This window comes from Ursus arctos, unplaced genomic scaffold, assembly GCF_023065955.2.
Source record: "Ursus arctos isolate Adak ecotype North America unplaced genomic scaffold, UrsArc2.0 scaffold_3, whole genome shotgun sequence".
NCBI classification, from domain to species: Eukaryota; Metazoa; Chordata; class Mammalia; order Carnivora; family Ursidae; genus Ursus; species Ursus arctos.
The window spans coordinates 81,799,963-81,816,129 of record NW_026622985.1 but is presented as its reverse complement, the minus strand read 5'-3'; the positions used below and the strand labels follow the sequence as shown (position 1 = coordinate 81,816,129).

The window sequence follows — 16,167 nt, the reverse complement described above, 5'->3', positions numbered from 1 at the left end:
GGATGCCCAGAGCAAGGCCTCTGAAAGGGCTGTCGTCACAGCAAAAGCAGGCTTACCTATGTCATGCTTAGGAAAGTGCTTCTACCTTAGAAATCTTGTCCTTTTAACACATGGGCTTCTGGGGGGCCGAGGCCTTGGGGGATCAGAGGCAGAGCCAGGACCAGAAAGCTCAGATCTCTGGATTCCCAGTCTGCGTGCTTTCCTTTATCACACCAATCCGGGAAGACCCCAGCTGATCCCACCTGGTTTCTGCCATTTTATCCCCACCCCCACCCCCCAGCTTTTTCGGTGTTATTTCCCTGGAGATAAGTGTAGTTGGGGGTGATGAGCTGGTGGTAACAAAGGAAGGAGGGGTGGACACTGGTATCCAGGCTTGGCCCTCCCTCCCAGCTCACTGCCTTCCTGCCCTCCCTCCACACGCCCTCTTCCTGGGGCATTCTTTCCAGTTTCCTTTCCCGCTATTAATAGCCGCCAGTCACCCCAGGTCTGTCAGTAGCCAGGAATGGGAGGAAGCAGGCCCTCACCAAAGGCTGAGAGCAGTGTTCTCCTCTCCCCAGGGGAGAAGACAGGCCAAGCTTCTCCTCCCACTCCCCCTATGCAGACAGGCGTGCAAAGGAATGGCGCCTTGCTGGTGCATCCCCCAGCACCCGTTCGGGTCTTTCAGGACCGGATTCACGGTCTCTCCCGGTTGCTGTTACCTCTGACCTCTTCGACAGCTCCCCCGTCCCCCACTCCCCCGCCCGCCCACTTCGACAGCTCCCCCCGCCCCCCACTCCTCCCTCTCCTTCTCAATTCTGGGTGACCTCAGTACCCACTTGTATAAACAATGAGATACCCTGGCCTCCCATTTTTAGACCTTTTCCCATCTCCACTTCATTTGGTCACCCGTTTCACACCCTGAACGTGACCACTGCGCCAAACTGCACCACCTCTGAAATCTAAGCATTGCATTCTTTGATCACTGTTTCTCTACCTTCCAAATCCTTTGTTCAAGGACACCTGGACCTAATGCTTGAACCTAATCCAGCTGGTCTGGTGACCCATCCTTTCCTCGTGGCTGTCGGCCCCCATCTGTCCTTATCCCTCCTGTCCTCACTCTCCACCACAGTAACCCCGACCTCCCAAATACCAAGTCCCTTGCACCCTGTCCCGCGGGCGTACTCACCTAGCAAACCCCATTCCACATGAACTCTGCCTCCACTTTTTCCGTGTGCACGCCCAAGCAGGACACTGCTGGGGTAAAACCACATGCCGGCTGATTGGATTAATTTTCAATTTGTGATTCCAGGCCTCCGTTTGGCACCAAATACCACCTGGCATTCATCCTTTCCTTCTCTAGTACCGTGGTTCCCAAATGCAGTCCTCTGACCAGCAGCAGCAGAATCATCTGGGAACTGGTTAGACACATAAATTCTTTTTTTAAAGATTTTATTCATTTATTTGAGAGAGAGAGACAGCACGGCACAAGCTGGAGGTGGGGGAGGAGCAGAGGGAGAAGCAGAGTCCCCCCTGAGCAGGGAGGCCGACATGGAGCTCTATCCCAGACTGACCCAGGCGCCCCTAGACATGTAAATTCTCTTGCTCTGTCCTAGACCTGCTGAATCAGAAACCCTGGCTCTGGGGTCTGCACTTGGGGTTTTAACAAGCGCTCCAGGTGATTCTGATACTCACTGAAGTTCAAGAACCATTTTCTAGTAGGCTCACTTTCCCCCTTTCAAAATGAGCATTTCCTACTTTTCCCTTGCACATGATTTCATCTATAACAGCACGGCTTGATGGAGAACACTGAATCTTCCTGCTACCAAAATGACAAATGTACTTAACGCCTGTACCCATCCTTTCAAAGGCGGGAAGTGTCTGCCCGTCTAATGAAGGTCAGGTCCTCCACGGGGCGGGGGTGGTGGAGAATGAGGATTTACACACCTGTATCCTCTTCTGTATCTTAAGGATCCAAGAGACATTACAGAGGGAACAAAACAGCATTCTCAGCCTTTCCTGCCTTCAAAAGAATAGCAAAACTTTCTTTACTATTCCAGCCCCTTCTAGTGATTTCTCTGCTCCTTTTCCTACCTAATGTTTGATATTATCTACACACAAACGCACTTCCCTTCAATCAGCCCTAGTTAGGTTTCCACCTACCCTGTTCCCCGTTGAAAGGGCAAGTTGGGACTGCCAGGTGAGGCTCTTCATTCAGCACCACGGGGAGAGAGCAGAAGCCCCCGTGGCATCTCCCCCTTTCCCTCTAGAAGTAGCCGTTGTCCTAAATTAGTACTAAATTATCTGTAGAATCTTAATATTTTCTATATTTCTATCTCTAAAAATATATTGTTTCACTTTGCCAATTTTTGAGCCCTATTACAATATCATATGGGGCACGTCGGTGGCTCAGATGGTTAAACATCTGCCTTCGGCTCAGGTCATGAGATCAGGGTCCTGGGATCGAGCCCCACATTGGGCTCCCTGCTCAGCAGGGAGCCTGCTTCTTCCTCTGCCTCTGCCTGCCATTCCCGCTGCTTGTGCTCTCTCTCTGTCAAATAAATAAATAATCATATAAATCATATTAAGTATTCTTGTTCTTTTAGTTAGTATTTTTTTAAGTTTTTTTTTGTGTGTGTGTGTGTGTGTGTGGTCTCTACACCCAATATGAGGCTTGAACTTAGAGCCCCGAGATCAAGAGTTGCATGTTCTTCCAGGCACCTCTATTTAGTATTTTTAGATTAATTCTTGTAAATACAGGTATTATACTATGTAACGTATATAACATAATACACAATTCACTGATTTTCAGTGCTGTGTCATATTCCAGCATATGAATATACCTGAATATACCATCTGGGCAAACCGTGGGCAAACATTGATACCTGTATGGGGCCAATGTAGCAATCCTGTCAGGGGCATTCTTTTTTTTTTTTTTTTTTTTTTTAGATTTTATTTATTTATTTGACAGAGACAGCCAGCGAGAGAGGGAACACAAGCAGGGGGAGTGGGAGAGGAAGAAGCAGGCTCCTAGCGGAGGAGCCTGATGTGGGGCTCGATCCCACAACGCTGGGATCACGCCCTGAGCCGAAGGCAGACGCTTAACGACTGCGCCACCCAGGCGCCCTGTCAGGGGCATTCTTATGAACACATCCTGATCATACATGGCTCCCTAGGATAAATGCCGAGTGGTACAACTGGAAGTTGTAGATCGAGAGACATGTGCACCTTTCACTTCGGAACACCGTACTATTTTCCAGCGTGTTTGTACCAGTTTATATTCTGTATTCTTGTTGCCACTTGTTATTGTCTGACTTTACAAAATTTTGCCAATCTAGTGATGAAATAATTCTTACTTCATTTTGCCTTTCCCCAATTACGTATTTTTAGACGTTCGTGGGCTTTTTATGCTGCTTTTTAAATAAGATTTTTACTTATTTATTTGAGAGAGAGAGATCGAGAGAGAGAGCACGAGTGGGGTAGAGGGGCAGAGGGAGAAGCAGACTCCCCACGGAGCAGGGAGCCCCATGTGGGGCTTGATCCCAGGACCCTGCGACCCAAGCTGAAGTCAGAAGCTTAACCGACTGAGCCACCTGGGCGCCCCTTGTGCTACTTTTTATGTAAAATACCAATTTAGTTGATTGTCTTTTTTTCTGTTGGGTTATTGTTTTCTTAAATACAGAAGTTTTTAAGAAATATATTTTAGGGGCGCCTCAGTGGTGCAGGAGGTTAAGCATCAGACTCTTGGTTTTGGCTCAGGTCATGATCTCAGGGTCCTGGGGACGGATCCATGGGCCTCTGGCTCCCTGCTCAGCGGGGAGTCTGTTTAAGATTCTCTTCTCCCTCTGCCCCTCCCCCATTTTCTCTCTAAAAAATAAAGTCTTAAAAAAGAGATATTTTAGATACTAATCTTTTATGATTATATATGTTGTAACTGTTTTCTGATTCTTTTTCATTTTCCTTTTGGTTTCTTTTTTAAAAGCTTTTCAAGTAATTTTAGTGCCAGAAAGTTCCAAGGATGATGCAGAGAGTTTCATATACCTTTCCTTCAGCTTTGCCTAATATTACCATCTTACATAACCACGGTACATTTATCACAACTGACAAATTAACACTGGTACAATACTGTTAACTAAACTACAGATCTTATTCCCCTTTTACTGTTATTTCCCCCGATGGTCTTTTTTGTTCCAGAATACATTGCATTCCGTCAGCATGTCTCACTAGTCTCTTCCAATCGGTGGCAGTTTTTCTGTCTTTCCTTATTGTTCATAATCTTGCTGGTTGTTAAGAGTACTAGCCAGATGTTTTGTAGAATGGCCCTTCAATTTAGGTGTGTCTGCTGGGTTGTTTTGTTTTGTTTTGTTTTTTTCATGATTAGACTGGGGTTTTGTGTTATTTATTTTTTATGGAAGTAGAGTTGACATACAACCGTGTATTCGTTTTAGGTGAACAACACAGCAATTCAACAATGATATACATTAGGAAATGTATATTAGGTTGCTCCCTAGGTCTCGTGGACTTGACCCACTTCTTTTTTAAGTACTTCTTTACTTTCTGGCATTACGAGATGTCCCAGGCTCATCTTGCATTTTCCCTACATCAGCACTAGAATCAAGCCATTTCTCCAAAGAGCCCTAGTTCGTGTTTTTGGAGAATGGTTGGGGATCCTTCATAACTGCTGGCATGTTGAGGCTTCTAGACCCTCTCAGTGGAGAATTAAGAAATATATGTTTGTGTCCTCACCTGTGTGTGCACACATCTGTCTGTATATTTCTTTATCTGTATGCATGTGTTAACACATGAGTTCATACTGACATCTGTCACTAATCAAACTTCCCAGGTTCATGTAGCTTCCTCCCCACCTGCCTTGCCTATTTGCAACTTCTTTCTCTGACAGTGAGAAACCTGGTTTATGTTAGTCATCATTTATTTTCGTATTTACCAACCTCGGTATACACAGAGTAGATTTATTTTATTTTATTTGTCAGAGAGAGAGAGAGAGCACAAGCAGGGGGAGCAGCAGGCAGAGGCAGAGGGAGAAGCAGGCTCCCCGCTGAGCAGGGAGCCCGACGCGGGGCTCGATCCCAGGACCCTGGGTTCATGACCTGAGCCGAAGGCAGACGCTTATCCGACTGAGCCACCCAGGCGTCCCTGTAGATTTTTAATTGACAACCCACACTCTTCTGAGGAAGAAATTGATCCCGTTGAGTACACTGTTTGTTTTGTCTCTAGCTTTACAGTACCCAGTCGATAAACTATTTTTCAGTGACTTTGGTCCACTGTGTTCCCCATCCCTCCAGTAAGGTTATTTTATACATTTGCAACATAAATTTATTTTCATAGACTCCATTGCATCCTAGGGTTTCCTGAACATCTCAGGGTTTTTTTTTCCCCTAAATTTGTGCTAAGTTAATTCTTTGGGGTATTCAATTCTATGGGTTTCGGCAAATACAGTCTTGTATCCATGACCACAGTGATATATATACATACACACACACACACACACATATATAACAGTTCCAGGGATGCCTGGCTGGCTAAGTCAGTGGAGCACACCACTCTTGATCTCAGGGTTGTAAGTTCAAGCCTCACGTTGGGTATAGAGATTACTTAAAAAAAAAAAAAAAAAAAAGTCTAAAACAACACCAACAGTTTCATTGTCATAAGTCAGTTCTTCTCCTTTCCCTCAACCACTGACCTCTTTTCTATTCCTACAGTTTGGCCTTTTCCATAATATCCTATAAGTGACCTCAAACACTTCTAGCCTTCTGGCTTCTTTCACTTAAAATATCTTTCAGATTCATCCCTGTAATATGAATCAATAGGTCCTTTTTATTGCTAAGTCGTCATTGTATGGATGTATGACAGCTTGTTTTCTCCATTCCTTTGCTGAAGGATATCTTGGTAGTTTCCAGTCTGATGATGAATAAAGCTGTGATAAACATTTGCATATAGGCTTTTGAGTGACCCCAAGTTTCCAGCCCGTTGGGGGTAAATACTAAGAATGCACTTGCTGGGTCGTATGGTGATTGTATGCCTAACTAAGAGAAAGTGCTGCACTGTTTGCCAAGGTGGCGGTCCTGTTTTGCACTCTTGCTAGCAATGTATAAGAGTTCCTGTTTAGGGGCGCCTGGGTGGCACAGCGGTTAAGCGTCTGCCTTCGGCTCAGGGCGTGATCCCGGCGTTGTGGGATCGAGCCCCACATCAGGCTCCTCTGCTATGAGCCTGCTTCTTCCTCTTCCACTCCCCCTGCTTGTGTTCCCTCTCGCTGGCTGTCTCTCTCTCTGTCAAATAAATAAATAAAATCTTAACAACAACAAAAAAGAAGAGTTCCTGTTTAACATTTGGCCTTGTCACCTTGTTTTTAGCCCTGTAATAGGTGCGTAATGGTATTGCATGGTAGCTCTAATTTGCATTCGCCTAATGACATTGAACATCTTTTCATATGTTTATTTGCCATCTGTATATCTTCTTTGGTAATTTTTCCTTCTAGATCTTTTGCACATAAAAAAAATGAGTTATATTTTTATTGTTGAGTTTAAGTTATATAAGAGGTGTTCCCCCCTTATTGAACTGGCTAGGACTTCTAGTACAATGTTAAATAGGAGTGGTGAGGGAGGACATCCTTGCCTTGTTCCCCAATTTAAGGGCGAAGCATTCAGTCTCTCCATGTGAAGTATATTAGCTATTGGCTTAATTTGAAGATACCATTTATTAGATTAGGAGAATTCCCTTCTATTCCTAGTTTGCTCAGATTTTTTAAAAAACATAAATGAATGATGAATTTTGTCAAGTGATTTTTCTGCATATATTGAGATGATCAGATGGTTTTTCATTTTGTTGATAATATGGTGAATTGCATTGATTGCTTTTCAAGTACTGAATTAGCCATGAGATGAACCTTGCTTGATCATGATGTATTATCCTTTTTTATATATTGCTGTGTTTGATTAGTCATTAGGGAAATACAAATTAAAACCACAACGAGATATCACTTCATGCCCAGTAAAATGGCTGTAATGAAAAAGACAGATGATAACAGTTGTTGGTGAGGAGGTGGAGAAATTGGCCCTCATACACTGCTCGTGGGCACGTAATATGGTGCAGTCACTTTTGAAAACAGTTTGGCAGTTCCTCAATGCTAAATACAGAGTTACCATATGATCTAGAAATTCCACTCCTAAGCATATATCCAAGAGAAACGAAAACATATGTCTACACAGAAATTTGTACACAAATGTCCGTAGTAGCATTCTTCAAAGAGCCAAAAGTTGAAACAACCCACCCGTTCATCAACTGATAAACGGATAAACAAAATGTGGTATGTCCATACAGTGGAGTATCACTCAGCGGCCAAAAGAAACACAGAACTGACACCTGCTTTAACACGGGTGAAACTAAACTGGAAAAAGCCAGTCATGAGAGACTCTTGATTGTATGATTCTGCTTCCGTGAAACGTCCAGACCTGGCACATGGCTTTTCTTCTGCTGCATCTTCAGTGTGAGGATTTGTGTTAATCTAGTCAGGAGTTGGGCTGCGTTTAAAACTTGTTGCGCCACAGGCTGCAAATCCCCCAAGTGATACCTCTTTGTCCCCCCATTTGGCTGTAAGTCTTCCCTCTCTGCTGCTCTGCAGAGAGTCTGTCTTTCACAATTCCTTCCAGCTGTATTCAACTTATTTTTTTTTAAATTTTATTTATTTGAGAGAGAGAGAGAGAGAGAGAGAGCAAAAGAGAACATGAGCTGGAGAAGAGGCAAAGGGAGAGGGAGAAGCAGACTCCCTGCTGAGTGGGGAGCCCAACGCGGGGCTGGATCCCAGGACCCTGGGATCATGACCTGAGCCAAAGGCAGATGCTTGGGGCGCCTGGGTGGCTCAGTCCTTAAGCATCTGCCTTCGGCTCAGGGTGTGATCCCGGAGTCCTGGGATGGAGCCCCACATCAGGCTCCTCCACTGGGAGCCTGCCTCTTCCCCCCCCCCCCCCCCCGCCTATGTTCCCTCTCTCGCTGGCTGTCTCTGTCAAATAAATAAAATCTTTAAAAAAAAAAAAAAGGCAGATGCTTAACCGACTAGGCCACCCAGGCGCCTCTATTCAACTTATTTTTACTTCACACTTGATATTGCTAGCACTTTGGGTTAGTGGTAGGGAGGACATTCTCTGATGTTTTGCTTGAACGTGATTCTTACAAAAGGCGCTGGAACCTGGGGCTTGAGGGTGTGGTCGTCATTGGTGCCTGTGCCTCTTTCTAGAAGTTATGCTGGACTTAGCACGTATCCCTGCCCTCCCCAGGGGTAAAGAGCTTTTTTATTTTTCCTGTTCCCTTTTCCAGCTGCAATGGGGTTCCATCAGTGCCCTCAGGCTGTAATTTTTTGCCTTTCTCCTGCAGTTTAATGCTTCTGTTTCCTAGAAGAAATAGGAGAGATGAATCTGGGCAGGGTCTCATTGGTGGCTATCATTTTCCTTCCCCAACTTTGGTGGGTTTCCACCAGTGTTCCTCAGGCTACAGATTTTGTTGACCTTCACCGGAAAGTAAGGTTTTTTTCCCCTGGGGGCTTGGGCCTATATGGAGTTTCAGCAGTGACTACTGTTTTCTTCCCCTAGCCAGCCCCACGGGGGAGCTTTCTCAGGGTTCTCCCCAGGCTTCCTCATGAGGCCCTGGTGGGATTCCTGGGGGGAGAAAGCCTACACAGGGTGGGGACCTTCTTGTGTCTGCTGCTCCCCGGGCTTCACACTAGCCCATACTAAGCCGTTAGCAACCATTAATTTTCTTACTGAACTCTGTCCCATGCACACAAATGCTTGGGTCCCATTTCTCCCTGCAGTTGCCTTTCTCCACTTTTCAGAAGAGTTGTTTGCCCACAACCTCTGTTCTCCGGTGGTTCAAGAAAAGTAATTAATTTTCTGTTTCTCTAGCTTTTTCTTGCTGTAAGGGTGGGAGAAGTGTTCTTTCTGGCTCTCTGTTCTCATTGACTGAAACTGGAAGTCCTGTTTTTTTTTTTTTTTTTTTAAGACTTTATTCATTTGACACAGAGAGAGAGAGAGAGAGAGGAAGAGAGGGAGCTCATGAGCCAGGGGTAGAGGGAGAAGCAGACTCCTCCTAACTGAGCAGGGAGCCTGACACGGGGCTCGATCCAGGAACCCTGGGATCATGACCTGAGCTGAAGGCAGAGGCTTCACCAACCAAGCCACCCAGGCGCCCCTGGGATTCTTTTGATGCACACAGATTCTTCATTTTGATGAAGCCAAATTTATCAGTCTTTTTCTTTGGTGTGTACTTTGTGTTTTGTTGACTGACCACTGTGTATGACCTAGTTCTTTTAACAGACACACCTGTTAAGGCAGAACAGACCATGCTATAGAGAAGTTCATGTAAGAGCCTAGAATTATTTGGTCCTTGAATCCAGGCTTAGATTTCCTATATGCGAAAAGTGTTAACTACCAGTTTGATTTCTTTATGCATATAGGACAAATTATTATGTTTATTTCTTCTTGAGTCACTCTGGTAAGTTGTATTTTCTTAGGAATGTGTCCATCTAATTTGCTTCAAATTTATCAGCATTTGCTTATAATAGCCTATGCTGTAGATATCTTTTATTATTTTTATACCTTGTATTTTGTATTTATGCATTCTGGGTTGTTTTTCCCTTTGATCAACCTCACCAAAGTCATTACTATGTTACTAGTTTTTAAAGAAAGTCTGTTTTGGGTGCATCTGGCTGGCTTAGTTAGAGCATCCAACTCTTGATCTTGGAGTCATGAGTTTAAGCCCCATGTTTGGTGTAGAGATTACTTAAGAAAAATGAGTAATAAAAAAAATAATAAATTTCCTATATTTAAAAAGACAGAATACTTTTTGACTTTGTTGATATTTGCTATTGTCTTTTGTTTTACATTTCACTAATTTCTGCCTTTATTGTTTCATTCCTCCTATTTTTTTGGGGGGGGGTTATTTTGCATCTTTCCATTATGAAGTTGAAGAGTATGTACAGGACCAGATCTGAGCAGGTCCTAAGGAAGGATACATTGTAAATTGCAATGTGGCTCATGCCCTCAGCATGCCTATTCCTGCCATACTGCTACTTTTCCCTCAACTCATCCCCAAAGGTCCCAAAGAGGTTAGTTCCCTGTGATCAGTTGTCTGAGGAGTGAATAAAGCCAAGTTCTGTTTATGTATATAATATGCTGGAGCCAGGCAAGAGTGGACTGATGTGGGGTAACAGCCTTGTTTAGGGGAGACACTGAAGTATAGTAAGGAAGGAAAGAAAGTTATTTCAATGGGCAGAACTTTGAGTAGTATATTTCATGGTCAGTTTTGTTTGTTTGTTTGTTTGTTTGTTTTTAGGTGAGGATCTGACCAGATTCACAGGCAGTAGCTAATGATTTTTAGATAGAAGGTTAGGAACGTAGAAGGAACAAGAATAGAGAATCATTGCAAGGAAGTTTATGGAGGAGGCATATGGATGGACCTCTTGGGATAGATCTGGAATGCAAGGATTTTTATCTCAGTCTTTAAACTTCTTTTTTTTTTTTTAAGATTTTAGTTGAGAGAGAGAGAGCACGAGTGGGAGAGGGGGTAGTGGCAAAGGGACAAAGAGAAGCTGAGCAGGGAGCCCGATGTGGGGCTCGATCCCAGGACCCAAAGATCATGACCTGAGCCAAAGGCAGCGCTTACCAACTGAGCCACCCAGGCGCCCATTTTTATCTCACTTTTGATAATCAGATGGACAAGATACTCATTTTGCCTGTCAGTTATGTTTTTCCTCCATTCACCTACATGATTGCTCTGTGGGCTCATGAATAAGTGGCCACGATGTAGGGAGGCTAAAATGGACACGTTCTGGATCTGAATGTGTTTTCCCACCTGCCATGTTCTGTCGGCAATACCATTCACGGTCATGATATTCCACAGAGCATAGGGTTTCACCAAGAAACTCACTCACAGGCGAAGTAAGTGGAGCATTAATCTTGTAAGACTTACTCATCTTACTGGGAATCCTACGTGCTGCTACATAGCGAAGCAGGGAGGAATACGGTTGGAAGCCAGAGGATACCTGTGGTGCCTCCTAGTGCTCTTCCTGACAGCATCCCTAAAGCCTTAGATCTCAGAAATGAAATCCAGTATCCAGTACTAATGGTGTCAGTGGTGCACACTGAATAACCCATGCTCCATGGTGGTAGAAATGATGTCCTCACCACACAAGTGCAGGAGACGGGCCCTGGGTATGGTTTCTGACGTAAGCCTGAATATATTTTTTTAAGATTTTATTTATTTGAGAGAGAGAGAGAGAGAGAGACAGAGATAGCAAGAGAGCACAAGTGGGGAGGAGAGGGAGAAGCAGGCTCCCTGCTGAGCAGGGTGCCCAACTCGGGGCTCCATCCCAGGACCCCAGGATTATGACTTGAGCTGAAGGCAGACGCTTCACCGACTGAGCCACCCAGGTGCCCCTAAGCCTGATTCTTTAGCCGTCTTAAGTGATTCTGTTAGCAAAATGGTTATGTTTGTTTTTGTTTTTAACTGGCTGCTTGGAGTTTATTTTCCACTTGGTGGAAGGCACATAGTTACAGGGTGTCAGGAAGGCTTGCATGTGGCTTGGATAGTAAAGAGTAAAGACTGGGGTTCTCTCAATTTCCTTTTTGGTGTTTTGCTGTTTTGATATAAAAGAACCCAACTGCAAACAAACAAACAAACAAACAAACAAACAAACAAAAGAACCCAACCAGCCTGCCTAGTCTGGAGGGGAGGGGCTCCAATGAGCCTAGTGCCTCCCGAAGCCAGGTGGCTGGTGGCGACTCAGGATTGGGGCCCAGTGTTGGCTTTGCCAGGCTGGCCACCGGGCTGCTTCCTCATGGCTTCCGGAGCCAAGTCACAGGTGGTCATGCTGCTGGAGGCCTGGGGAGATTCCAAGCATTCTGGGGACTCTAGCACTGTGGCCATGAATGGGAGAGTGACTTCCCGAAAAATCAGCTTGCCTACCAGTGACCGGGTAGGCCTTGGGGAAACGGGGGTGGTGAGAGATGGCTTCCCCAGGATCCTCTGCACTTCCGCAGGAGCTGTTACTGGAAGGGAACCCAGGCGGCGCCAGTAATAGCTGCGGGCGGCCACGAGCGAGCCGCTGGAGGACGTGGCTGCCTTGCTGTTGTTCGTGGGCTGGCAGAAATCTCGGCGTTGACCCCTCCCAGGCCTCGCATGTGGTCACGGGTGGTGGGGACAGGGACGCTAGGCACAGAGCCCATTTGCAAAGGAGACCATAGAAAGCCTTGACCAAGGTGCACACAGGGTTCCAGTTTCTGCTGAATGCGGACGGAGTTGATTTCTAAGGTTTGAAACTAAGAACCCTGGTTTTTATAGTGAAATAAGTGGGGGTGGGGGAGCAGATTAGGAGGCTGAATAGTGTCCTCCCCGAAAGATATGTTCAAGTCCTAATCCCCAGTATTCAGTACGAGTGAATGGGACTTTATTTGGAAATAGGGACTTTGCAGGTATCATCAAGTTAAGATCATACTGGCTTAAGTCATATTGGATCAGGGTGAACCCTAAATCCAAAGATTAGTGTCCTTATAAAAGGGGAGACACACAGGGAAGAAGGCCACGTGATGATGAGCCAGAAATTGAAGGGATATAACTGCAAGGCAAGGAATACCAAAGATTGCCATAAAGAAGCAAAGAAAGATTCTTCCCGAGTGCCTTCAGAGGAAGCATGGCCCTGCTGATTTTGGATTTCTAGACTCTAGAACCATGAGAGCATACATTTATGTTGTTTTAAGCCACCCAGGTCTTGGTCATTTGATACAGCAGCCTTGGAAACAAATACATACTTCATTCAGGGCACCCTGAGTCTGTGGAAAGATTCAGTTCTGGGAATCGGATGAGTGGCTGGCTGTGTTCTCTACTGTGGTGACTTGACACAGGTCACAGTTTGCTGCGCCTCGAGAGGGGATGTTCGTGGCCTGCCCCCAAAGAACACATGATTATTAGCCCCTGTCCAAAATTCCTTTTGTTAGATTATTCTGATTACCATGCTGGTCCTGCCATCCATTATGGTATTATACCCACCTTTTCCCCTAGAAATGGAATTCTACCCTTGTCTCTACTGCTACCCAAAGAAGCTGGTGCGCACCCCACTGAAATCAGCATTATCTCCTACGAGCGCACCTGGCCCAATGAAGAACAGCCACAACGATCTCGTAGAATGTGCTACTAGTCTCCTCAACAATATCCCGAATTTAATCAAATCCAAGATACTATCAATGATAAGATGAACTATTACTTTATGAACCACTTAGAAAAAGATCACTGTCCAAGTGTGACCTACAGTAACTTATAAAACATCCTCATTTCACAGACACGAAAAGATGTGCATATTAGAACTCATGAAATAACAGTATTTCTCAATACTGCCTTGGTGAAGCAGGTGTCATTTGAGCTCTTCTAAGGAAAAAAGTGAGTGAGCAGATTATACGTGATAAAGCATTCTTTTTTTTTTAAGATTTATTTATTTATTTGAAAAAGAGTGAGAGTGCACACCTGCGAGCAGGCAAGGGAGGGGCAGAGAGAGGGAGAGAGAATCTGAAGCAGACTCCACACCCAGCGCAGAGCAGACTCCATGCCCAGTGCAGAGCACAGTGTGGGGCTCAATCCCACAACCACAAGGACATGACGTGAGCCGAAACCAAGAGTCAGACACTTAACCAACCGAGCCACCCAGGCGCCCCCGTGATAGGCTGTTCTAACACTTCTGTCTCGCTAAGATTTTGGATTTCTTCTTACTCATTATCCCAGGGAATTTTTGGCAAACTTTAATGTAGGCTACCATTGAGTCCATGTTTCAGTTCACCAACTAAGGAAACGATTAGAACTACTACTTCTAGCTGCTTAACTCAGCATATTGAATCCAAAATCTCTGGTATGCATACCCATATTGATAAAGTTAGCCTGATGTGATTACACGTCCTTGGTCTAGCACACTCGTATTGTGTAACCATCCATATTTGCTAGAGTTGTTCCAGATATTTCTTTTTTTTTTTTTTTTAAGATTTTATTTATTTATTTGACAGAGAGACAGCAGGTGAGAGGGAACACAAGCAGGGGGAGTGGGAAAGGAAGAAGCAGGCTCCCAGCAGAGGAGCCTGATGTGGGGCTCGATCCCAGGACTCCGGGATCATGCCCTGAGCCAAAGGCAGACGCTTAATGACTGAGCCACCCAGGCGCCCCCGTTCCAGATATTTCTGTGTGTAAGCCTTCTCCTGGGGCAGACTCTGCCTTTCTGGGGCATACTGGAGTCTATTGTTATAGGTTTGGAAAAAGTGAAGAGTCGAAGAGATGATGAGGAGATGTGGCTTTCTGTGTCAGTGAGCTCAGGTGAGCCTGTTAAGAGTTTTCAAGCAAGGTAGGAACAGGAGAACAGCAGTTGAGGACACTGGCAAGTGAGCTCCATTGCACATTGGGACTTCTGGATACTCGGATTCCTCTGCGTCCTCTCATAGGTCACCATTCCAATTTCCAAAGTCCTTTTTCACATAAGAGACCCAGTGAAGTTATGAATTAAACTAACACTGTAATTTGGCAACTCATGGGATCAAACTTTTACATTGTCTTTTGGTCTTCTCTGTTCTTCAACTGCAAACAGTACGAGATTCCTTCACTGTAGTCTCAGAAAGTCTCTGGTTTTCAGTCTGTGCTTTGATAGGAGGATTTAGGAGTTAGAATTTGTTCTCTTTCTTTCTTTTTTTTTTAAGTAAGGTCTACATCCACCCTAAGGCTTGAACTCACAACCCCAAGACCAGGAGTTGCATGCTGTACTACTGACTGAGCTATCCAGGCACCCCTGTTATTCTCGTTCTTTAAGCCAGTTTTCACTGGTAGTGATTTTTGTCTCTTCCAGGGGATATTTGGCAATATATAAAGACATTTTTGGTTGTCACAACTGGGGAGAGATATGTATATATGTTACTTGCATCTAGTGGACAGAGACCAGGGATATTGTTAAATATCCTATAATGCATAGGACAACCTCCTATAACAAATAAATACCCTAGCCAAAAAAAAGTCAGTAATTCTAGGGTTTAAGATACCTGTTTTGGGGCACCTGGGTGGCTCAGTCAGTTAAGCATCTGCCTTCAACTCAGGTCATGAACCTAGGGTCCTGGGATCAAGCCCCTCATCAGGCTCCATGCTCAGTGGGGAGCCTGCTTCTCCCTCTGCCTGCCCCTCCCCCTGCTTGTGCTCTCTCTCACTATCTTCCTATCAAAATAAATAAAGTCTTTAAAAAAAAAAAAAAGAAACCCTGTTTTATGGTATTCACCACAGTAAGCTATTCACCACCCTATTCCCCATCCCCTAATTCCTCAAATATGCTGGTGTCGCCCCCTCAGCAATCTCATCTCTTTTGTCAAAAAAACATTATGACATGATCAATTATAAGAAGCACCACTATTTTATGACTACCAAGAAGGAAAAACCACTGACAAACCATAATGGTACATTGATTTTTAACACATGTCCTTTTATGTGTCCTTCATACACTTCTGTGGCAGCAAACACCAAAGCCATTTCATGGGCACTTCATTCTAGGTGACAGGTGACAATGTGCTTCTCCACAAGATGCCATAGGATACTAGACTTGTGTCCCTTAATACTTGCAGAATTCTGCCTTTAACCCCCAAAGCCCAAAAACTAATCCTTGAAGTCCTATGGCTGATAACCACTCCTGATACAAATTTCTGCTTTTTAGCAGCAACATGTGTGTGTGTGTGTGTGTGTGCACATGCATGTGTAAAATATACTAGGTTACCGTGTAGCTTATGGGAGAACTGGGATTGCTGGAGACCACATTTAGGGCTACTTTTAATAGCCCCTAAGTTAGGCGATAGACGTGGTCCGAAGGGGCCGGGACCGCCGAGCAGTGCCGAGCAGTAGGTGTGTAGCTTTGGCTGTGGCTGCTCCACTCTAGCGTCCTTCCCCGCTGCCCGCACTGGAGCCCGACGGCTCGGTTGCTGCCGTCAGACTTCCTCGTCCTGCCTCTTCACTCCTGGCTGGGATGGAAGGGTCTAGCTCCTGACCGCTTAGCACGTGCTTGTGCTCTGGTCACAAGGGAGGCTAGAAAAGGAAATACCTGTCATTCTCGTATCTGTAATAGGCAAGTAGGAGACAAATCCTGCGCCATCAACGTTTTATTATGTGGGGAGTTGC

General features: G+C 45.0%; 1 protein-coding gene and 1 pseudogene across 1 annotated transcript in view; one reads left to right on the top strand and one right to left on the bottom strand.

Moving 5' to 3' along the window:
* PODXL (podocalyxin like) overlaps nt 1–16,167 on the top strand; it is a 50,361-nt gene that overhangs the window by 21,746 nt on the left and 12,448 nt on the right. The window lies entirely within an intron of this gene.
* On the bottom strand, nt 11,605–12,168 carry LOC130542068 (pancreatic progenitor cell differentiation and proliferation factor-like; annotated as a pseudogene).